Source organism: Silene latifolia, chromosome 3 (genome assembly GCF_048544455.1).
Source record: "Silene latifolia isolate original U9 population chromosome 3, ASM4854445v1, whole genome shotgun sequence".
Lineage (NCBI taxonomy): Eukaryota > Viridiplantae > Streptophyta > Magnoliopsida > Caryophyllales > Caryophyllaceae > Silene > Silene latifolia.
Genome location: NC_133528.1, coordinates 73,764,672 through 73,775,018, shown reverse-complemented (window position 1 = coordinate 73,775,018; position 10,347 = coordinate 73,764,672).

Genomic DNA, 10,347 nt, shown 5'->3' with positions numbered 1-10,347 from the left:
AATCACACAATAACAAAAGAAAATTTTAAATACGAAATTTGGCAAATATATAACAAGACGAATATTAACAAAGTGATATCAACAAGAAAAAAGTAAAAAATGAGATTTCATAACTAATAGATTTAGTACTAAAATCAAAAAAATGTAATTTTAACGGAAAAAAGTGTATTTTTAACAAGGAAAAAACTGTTATTTTAACCCAAAAAAAGTGTAATTTTAACGGAAAAAAGTGTAATTTTAACGGAAAAAAGTGTAATTTTAACGAAAAAAAGTGTAATTTTAACCGATAAAGTAATTTTAATAGATCCTAAATCACACAATACCAAAAGAAAATTTTAAATACGAAATTTGGCAAATATATAACAAGACGAATATTAACAAAGTGATATCAACAAGAAAAAAAGTAAAAAATGAGATTTCATAACTAATAGATTTAGTACTAAAATCAAACTATAATTTGTAAAAATGTCAATTACCGGAAAAAAAAAAGACCAAAACATCAAAATTGAAAAAAAAAAAAAAAACGGAAATGAAAAAAAAAACGGGTCATGAAAATTGATCTATTTTAGTAGATCTAAGATTAAAATAAAAAAAACTCACAAATTTGAAACAATATTATATAGCAAGACGATATAAGGAGAAAAAAAAATAAAAAATAAAAAATAAAAAGAACACCCAAACATCAAGTTTTTTTTTTTTTAAAAAAAAAAAAAAAAAAAAATTAAAAAATGACGCCGGGGAGGCGGCGGCGGCGGTGGTGGTGGCGGCGGCGGCGGCGGTTGGCGACTGTGGTGGTTTCCGGTGGGTGGTGGTAGGTGGATGGTGAATGAGGAAAAGATGAGTAAATGATTTATTTGGATTTTTTGGGTTTTTTATTTGTTTGGTTTTTTGGGTTTTTTGGGTTTTTTTGGAGAGAATATGGAGAAGTGAGATATAGAGAGAGAATGAGGAGATGTGATAATGAGTTGGTGAATGAAAGATGAGGAGGATTAATGTAGTTAATGAGAAAATTAGAGGGAGATGGACAAATTAGAGCATTAACCTTAATTTTTGGGTTCTCATCTAAGCCCTCCATTTCCAAGATCCAAAGGCTCACAATGAGACTTATGGACTCAAATGTAAGAGGTGGACTCATTTGATCTTATTACTATGTATATATATATATATATGTATATATATATATTACTATGTATATATATATTACTATGTATATATATATATATGTATATATATATATATATATATATATATATATATATATATAGAGGTAAGATCTAATGAGTCCAACATGGACCATTGAGTCCATAAGTCCCTCTAAGGGCCATTGGATGGACTAAATGGAAGGTTGAGATGAATTTGATTAAAGGCCATTAAAAAGAAAAGGAAAAAAATGTGGATGGTTGGATTGAGATGGATGGTTGAGATTGAAAATTACCAAAAAAAATTACCACTAATCAAATTTCTACACACTAATTAATTTTTCTTTCTCTCTCTAGCCCCTAATTAATCAGTTTTGAGTTTTAGATTTCAGAAGTGTAAATGTAATGTTGTATGAGTTTTACAAGTGTAAATGTGACGGAAATATAATTTTAACATTTTACAAGTGTAAATGTGATGCTTTACAAGTGTAAATGTAACATTTTAAGAGTGTAAATTTGATTTTTTGTGACGGAAATTTTGAATTTATATAATTTTAACATTTTACAAGTGTAAATGTGAAGTTTTACGAGTGTAATTGTAACATTTTAAGAGTGTAAATTTAATTTTTTGTGACGGAAATTTTGAATTTATATAATTTTAACATTTTACAAGTGTAAATGTGATGTTTTACGAGTGTAAATGTAAACATTTTAAGAGTGTAAATTTGATTTTTTGTGACGGAAATTTTGAATTTATATAATTTTAACATTTTACAAGTGTAAATGTGATGTTTTACGAGTGTAAATGTAACATTTTAAGAGTGTAAATTTGATTTTTTGTGACGGAAATTTTGAATTTGTATAATTTTAACATTTTACAAGTGTAAATGTGAAGTTTTACGAGTGTAAATGTAACATTTTAAGAGTGTAAATTTAATTTTTTGTGACGGAAATTTTGAATTTATATAATTTTAACATTTTACAAGTGTAAATGTGATGTTTTACGAGTGTAAATGTAAACATTTTAAGAGTGTAAATTTGATTTTTTGTGACGGAAATTTTGAATTTATATAATTTTAACATTTTACGAGTGTAAATGTAACATTTTAAGAGTGTAAATTTAATTTTTTGTGACGGAAATTTTGAATTTATATAATTTTAACATTTTACAAGTGTAAATGTGATGTTTTACGAGTGTAAATGTAACATTTTAAGGGTGTAAATTTGATTTTTTGTGACGGAAATTTTGAATTTACATAAATTTAACATTTTACAAGTGTAAATGTGATGTTTTACGAGTGTAAATTTAATGTTTTAAGAGTGTAAATGTAGTATTTTAAGAGTAAATTGGTCCTTTGAGTGTAACTTTGGTCCTTTATAAGTGTCAACTTTGTCCTTTACGAGTAAAACTTTAGTCCGACTACCAAAAATGCCACCATCATCGTCCTTCCCCACCAACTCATATCCACAAAAAATATGAGTGCAAATTTATATAATATTAACGAGTGTAAATGTAAAGAAATACAAGTGTAAATGTAAAGAAATACGAGTGTAAATGTTAAGAAATACGACTGTAAATGTTAAGAAATATGAGTGTAAATTTAAAGAAATACGAGTGTAAATGTGAGGAGATACAAGTGTAAATATAAGAGAAATACGAGTGTAAATGTGAGGAGATACAAGTGTAAATTTAAATAAAAACGAGTGTAAATGTGAGGAAATACAAGTGTAAATGTAAAAATTATAAGTGTAAATGTAAAGAAATACGAGTGTAATTGTAAAGACATATGAGTGTAAATGTAAAGAAATATGAGTGTAAATGTAAAAAAATATGAGTATAATAATTATATTTATTAGATCTAGAATAAAAATCATGATAAAACAACATCAACAACACTAGATCTAATAAAGAGAGATTGAAAAAAAAACATCTAACAAAAATATAACATTAAATCTAATAATAATAACAATAATAATAAACATAACACTTTATTGTTGCAAAAAAAAAAAAAAAAAAAAAAAACAAAAACAAAAACGACAACAAACACAACAACCACCACCATTTATTTACACAACTCTCAACTACCACGGATCTACTCTCAAATCTTTAAAAAAAAAAAAAAAAAAAAAAAAAAAAAACGAGAAACGAGAAAAGAGATAAACGAGTGCACACACTACACTAGACACGAACAAAGCATAAAAACCCGACATGGGTGAGAGGAGAGAGAGGTGGCGGCAAGGAGTGGTGCGTGGTGGTGCGTGGTGGTGCATGAGCAGTGCGGCCCAGATCTGCAAAAAAGAGTGGAGATATGGTGGTGTCGGGTTGTGACTTGCGAGAATGGCGGGTAGGGGTGGTCGGTTGGTGAAAGGAAGGGAGTTGGTTGGGCTGTTTGAGGCGTGGGGCTCGGATCTGGAGGTGGTTGTGGTTGTGGTTGTGGTTGTCGTGGGGTGGTGGTGAGTTAGTGGTGGTTGTCGTGGGGTGGTCGTGAGGTTGTGGTGGTTGTCGTGAGGTATTTGTGGTGGGGTGGTCGTGAGGCAGTGGTGGTTGTAGTGAGTTGGTTGTGGTGGATCTGAAAAGGGGCTGCGTTTTTTTTTTTTTTTGAATTGATGGTGATGGTGGTGGCGGTGCTGCTAGTTGGTGAGTGGCGGCAGTAGAAAAAGGTGGTGGTGATGTGCGGTTGTTGTGGGTCACGACAGGCAGGGGGGAGGAGGCACAAATGGAGGTCGGGGCTGGGGTTGGGTGGTGGTGGGTGAGTGAGGATGAGGAGGGAAATTTTTTTTTTGATTTTTTGAATTTTTGGGTTTTGGAATTGTTTTGGTTTTGGGGGGTTTTTAGAGAGATGAGTGGGAGGATAATTGTGTGATAGGAGAGAGAAGTGGGTGGAAAAAAAAGGGTTATATAGTGAAATTAGGGGGTTGATTAGTGTGGTAGTGAGAGAAACTGATTAATTAGGATTGATCCCCTCCATTTAGCATTAATCCCTCCCTTTTTTCCTTCAATCTCAACCCTCCATCCTATCTTTTCAATGGCTCTTATGAGGACTTAGGGACTCAAAGGTTGGAGGTGGACTCACTTGATCCTTCCTCTATATATATATATATATATATATATATATATAGGCAAGTTCTAATGAGTCCACCTAAAATGGTGAGTCCACTAAGTCCTAATCCTAACCATTGATCTCTAAAATTGATGGTTGAGATTTTACAATTTTAAGATGAAAACTTTAATGTTTTATAACTGAAACTTTAATTTATTAGTTTAACTTTAATTCTTTACAATTATAAGTTTAACTTTTATGAATGAAATTTTAATGGTAAAAATTAAAACTTTAATTTTTTTGGCCAATTTCTAATATTAAAATTTGAATTTATTTAATTTTACAGATTTATAAATATAACTTTAATGTTTTACGAATGAAACTTTAATGCTAAAAATTGAAACTTTAATTTTTTTAACTAATTTTTAATTTTAAACTTTAAATTTATATATTTTTACTGATTTATAAATATAACTTTAATGTTTTACGAATGAAACTTTAATGCTAAAAATTGAAACTTTAATTTTTTTAACTAATTTTTAATAATAAACTTTAAATTTATTTATTTTTACAGATTTATAAATATAACTTTAATGTTTTACGAATGAAACTTTAATGCTAAAAATTGAAACTTTAATTTTTTTATCTAATTTTTAATATTAAACTTTGAATTTATTTATTTTTACAGATTTATAAATATAACTTTATTTTTTGTATATTTAGTCCATACTAAAGCGTAAGTTTAATTTTTTTTTCTCCAATTTCTAATATAAAAATTTGAATTTATTTATTTTTGTTATTTTAAAAATATAACTTTAAGGTTTTACGAGTGAAACTTTAATGCAAAAAACTTAAACTTTAATTTTTTTTATACAATTTTAATATAAAAATTTGAATTTATTTAATTTTACTGATTTATAAATTTTATGTAATATTGTCATTTTATGTACGACACTTTAATGTTTTACGATGGTAACTTTAGTCATCATTTTTGAAACTTTTTTTTTTAGGATTGTAAAATTATACTAATTTAAATTTATGTAATTTAAGTCCTTAACGATTATAATTAGTCCATATTAGAACGTAAATTTTGTCCATATAGCATTGTAACTTTAATACATGACCACCGCCACCGCCTCTGACCACCAACCACCAGACTCGCCACCTTCATGACCACCATCCACAACAGATTTGATTGAAAAAAAATGTAGATCTGACAAAAAAGTGTAAAAAATAACAAAAAATATAGATCTTAGTTAACTAAATTTGAAATAACAGACCACCACCCATAACCCACGGCCGTCACCACCACCACCACGGTCCACCACCCCGCTAATCTAAAAAAAAAAAAAAAAAAAAAAAAACCAGAAGCCCACCTGCCGCCACCGGTCTAACCACACCCACCGCAACCACAACCACCGCAAATGAAGAACAATCGAAGAAAAAAAAAAAGTAAAATTAAATCGAAAAAAAAAAATCGACCACCCTAACTACCACCACGGTCCACCACCCATCAAATCAATCAAAAAAAAAAAAAAAAAAAAAAAAAAAAAAAAAAAGGAGAAACGAAAAGGCACAGACAAATGCAACGACAACACCCCACCACTCACCACGACCCCACCGCAAACACCAGATCTCAAATCTTCAAAAAAAAAAATGAGAAGGAGGAAGTGGGCGGCCGGTGAGAGACCACCAACAACAATGTTTTCGATCCGATCTGAAAAAAAAAAAAAAAAAAAAAGAGGCGTGGCAGCGGCGGCTAGTGCCGAGGGAGGCAGAAGATAAGAGGTGGTAGGCGAGGCGGTGGCGGCGTCGTGAAGAGGGGTGGTGGTGGCGGCGAGATGGGAGGAGGAAGAGGAGAGATTTAGAGGTTTAGAATTAGAGAGAGAAGTGTGAGTGAGGGAGAAGTGAGGGAATGAATGAAATTAGGGTTTGTTGGGGTTTTATATGGGCTTTTATTTTCGTAAATAATCTTAGCCATTGATTTTGTTATAATCTAATGGCTTAGATTAGGACTCATGGACTCACCTAAGGAAGGTGGACTCATTAGAACCTAATTATATATATATATATATATATATATATATATATATATATATATATATATATATATATATATATATATATATATATATATATATATATATATATATATATATATATATATATATATATATATATATAGAAATAGGATCCTGTGCGAACCTAAAGTTCGGTGCGAACTTACGAACTAACTTAAAAACCTTCACCCAAACACACGCTGATACCAAAGCATTCTCGCACTCCTCTTTTCACATTATCCCTATCATTCATTAATACTTTGTATCATCCTCACCCACCAACCACCACCACACTTCACCAGTTGCCTCACCGTCGATTGCTATGCCGGCGTTTCGTCGGAACTACTCTTGTCTCCTCAATACGTCTATCTTTCTCTTCCCTTTTCTCCGTCTGTCCTCTTATTCACCAACGATCAAATCGAGGGTTTTCCGGCAAAGCTAACTTTTGCCCGTTGTCAATTCTTAATAATCCGACAACATCACTAGTGCGGTTAATTTTTAGGTATTTACCTTGAGTTTGTAGATCTAGCATTTAGATCATCTGAAATGAGAACAACTATCGACATGGGGTTTGGCTGCCATAGTCGGATGTTCGCCGTCGTGCAATTTTGTCGCCCTTATGCGCTGGCGAGTTGCCCTCAAGGTTTGTTGTGTTTGATTTGACGGTGGTCGACGCCGAGTTTTGTTTTGTTAGGGAATGTGAGATAATTGCCAACGGTGGCTTGTTTTTCTCTGGTATGTTTGGTGATTTCGCTGGTTGAGTATCTAATTAAAAAAAAAAAGGTGGTAAGGCGAATAAAGGCTATGCTGATGGTCGATTCGGGGTTTGGCGAGGTCGAGCTACGTTGGTACGTGGTATTTACTGGTGGTTATGTGGGGTGAGTGGTAGTGGTGGCCGTGGGGTAGGGAGTTGCGGTGGTGCAGTAATTAGGCGTCAGAGAGGTCGAGAGGAGTAGTAGTCTGTGTGACGACTAGCCATAGATGGGGGTTGGGTGTGGTGTTAGTCCAGAGGTTTGTAGTAGTGGTGATGTGATGGTGGCAGTGAGGTCGGCAGTGATTGTTGGTGGTGGTGTGGCGGTAGGTCGAGGTGGGCATTAGTGGGTATGGCTGGGTGGCGGGTACACGAATGATAATCCCAGATACACGTCATTATTTTTCCGGTTACACAAATCGATTTGTGTATCTGGGGGCATTGATCTGTGTATCTAGGGTATAAATGAAGTGTATCTGGTATAGTAATTAATCTAAGTGAACACTAAATAAAATATGTAGAGGGACTATTACGAATAGAACACAAGATTTGGTTAAGGCCACCAAAGTGCTACAACAAATGCAATGAGTATTAGGAACCAAATGTCTTTTACCTTGTTAATATTGTACAACACTACAGCCTACATGTCTAAATGTAACAGTTCTAGTTATTTTTGAAAAAGTACTGTTCAGTTAGTATGGAGTATCTCATATTCTATTTTGGCATGTCCTAAAAGAAACTCAGACAGACGTAAGAGATTTCATCTTGTATCCCATTTCCTTTTTAAAAATATGGGGTTTTGACACAATATCATAATACGTACGAGTCCCATGGGCATATTAACCATGGGTAATGGACTAATGGCAATATGTGCAGTCTGCAGGTGCCAATAGCATCATTTGTTAGTAGTTACTTTTGTGCTATGAATTTTTTAAACACCCCCATTCCCGGAATCCCCGAGTTCCGCTACTGATGACTGCCAACTGGTAGACAAACTGGAAAAAGTATAAGCTTAGCATTCAAAGTGGCTAAGTGAGGATAACTAAAAAGACAGCCACACAAGCAAGCAAAGGCTACACATTACGTACCAGAAAGCTCTTACACAAAATATGGCCATAGCATTGAAGATGAGCAACACATGAGTAAGGATGACACTACAAGTAAGCATTAGGTAGAGGAACAACTCATCGGAGCAAAAAAAAATATATTCAAAAGATAGAGGTGATACCCGTTGTGCATATGCATTTGCCAGAACAGAAAATATATTTGATGTCAGCTGGACGCCTTCAGCCTTCAAAGCGGATATGCATTCTTTTGCTCCCTGAAATCTGTCATACTGTCCATATATGTCAACCAAAGCCGCATATACAGTTCCCATCTTAAGGTGGCCTCGACGTCTCATTATCTCAAAGTTCTCCTTTAACAACTCCCATTTCCCTTGTTCTCCTAGGCGACTGATCAATATTACAAAGATCTTAGGATCAGGATACAATCCCTCATCTTGCATATCAGTAAACAATTCCAATGCCTTCTTAAGTTCCCCAGACTTGCAATGCCATTTAATCAACGAGTTCCAAGTCACTATATCGGGTACAATCCCTTCTTGTCGCATCTTCCCAAACACTTCCAACGCTTCATTCAACTCACCATACTTTCCAAATGTATCAATAATGCTATTACAAATCCTCCTATCAACAGGGACTATTACGTTGTTTCAATGTCTTATTTATGCTTTCCAACTCTTTATTTTTCTCTAATTATTTATTCAATTAATCTCGTTGTAAAATTAATTTAGCTGAATATCGTTGTAAAATTAATTTAGCTAAATATTGTGTAATAAGTTGACGACCATCAAGCTTTTGCAAGAGTAGAGCTATGGCCTAGAAAATTAAAACTTTGAAAATTTTTAGTTAAAATCTGTACGGATTAGAAAGTTAATCGTTCACGTCTTGCATGAAATATTTGACACCATAACTTGAACTGCCAATGTTAGCTTCGTGATCGATTTAATGAAAAGATGTTTATGAACTATAGTAACATGTTACATGTTTAGCTTTGTGACACTTCTTTATTTCAAGTTGACAAAGTAATTTTTTTTTTTAATAACAATATAACCATGAAGTTTGTAGTAGTTGTTACTTTTGTTTCACATTTTCACACTAGATAAAATCTTGTGATAAAGATGACAATCTAGAAATCGCTCGGGTGTTACCCTAACATTTTAGGGTAGTTTTTGTTATCATCAATGTTCCGATAATAATGGGAAAGGGTTTAGGGTCGTCTAATCCAACCTTAAACCCTTTCCCGTCCCACTATCGGATATATACACTCCTTTAAGTTACTAGATACATATATTTAGCTAGCTAGATACACTTTTTTAAGTTACTAGATACATACATTTATCTAACTAGATACACTTCTTTAAGTTACTAGATACATACTTTCAAATTGGTAGATACACTTTGTTAAATTACTAGATACATACCTTTAAAAATTTTTAGATACAATACTTTATGTTACTTGATACATATCTCCAAGTTCTTTGAGATACAAATTATCATCAATCATCAAAGCAATTTTTATATTTTAATAGAGTGGTTAGTGTTAGCAATAGATGGCATTTCTATATACATATTTTTAAGTTCTTTAGATCACTTTTTTAAGTTCTTGATACATACTTGTTTCTTATATACTTTCTTCAACTACCTATATACACTCCTTTAAATTTCTACATACATATTTTTAACTTGCTAAATACACTTTTTAATTCGTAGGCAGTCCTGGCTTTCTCATCACCTTGTGTGCACCATAAACCGTTGTACCTTTCCTCGAAACACATGAGTTTGGTTCACAAATTTCATCGAACACCTTCTCTGCACAGTGAACAAGTGCCTCAACCTCTGAATTATCCACTATTAGAGGCTTCAAGCCCTCCTTTGAAACCTTAACAAAAGCAAAAACCTCGAAATCTTCGCCGCAAGTAAACATACAATTGTGATCAGGAACATACGAACAACTATGGAGATGGCCAGCGGACCATATTTCGTCACACCACAAGCATATATCGGCATTCCTTCTTTCGTTCATTGCACTAAGGGTAGTAAGTGTATACGACTTGATGATGCCACCCTTTTTTGCTTCTTCCATCTGCTCTTCAATAAGGTCATCGTGTCGTATATTTCGGCAGAAGTATTCAATTCTCTTCATTTTTGATAGCAATCAATGTGATGTAAAACAACGAGTATCGTTTGTTTTGATGATTTTGATTTTGATTTCTTTTTTTGTTTTTTATAAAATAATTTGACACAGGTCGAGAGGAAATTATAAGAAAGATAGAAATGCAGCTGTTCGACCGC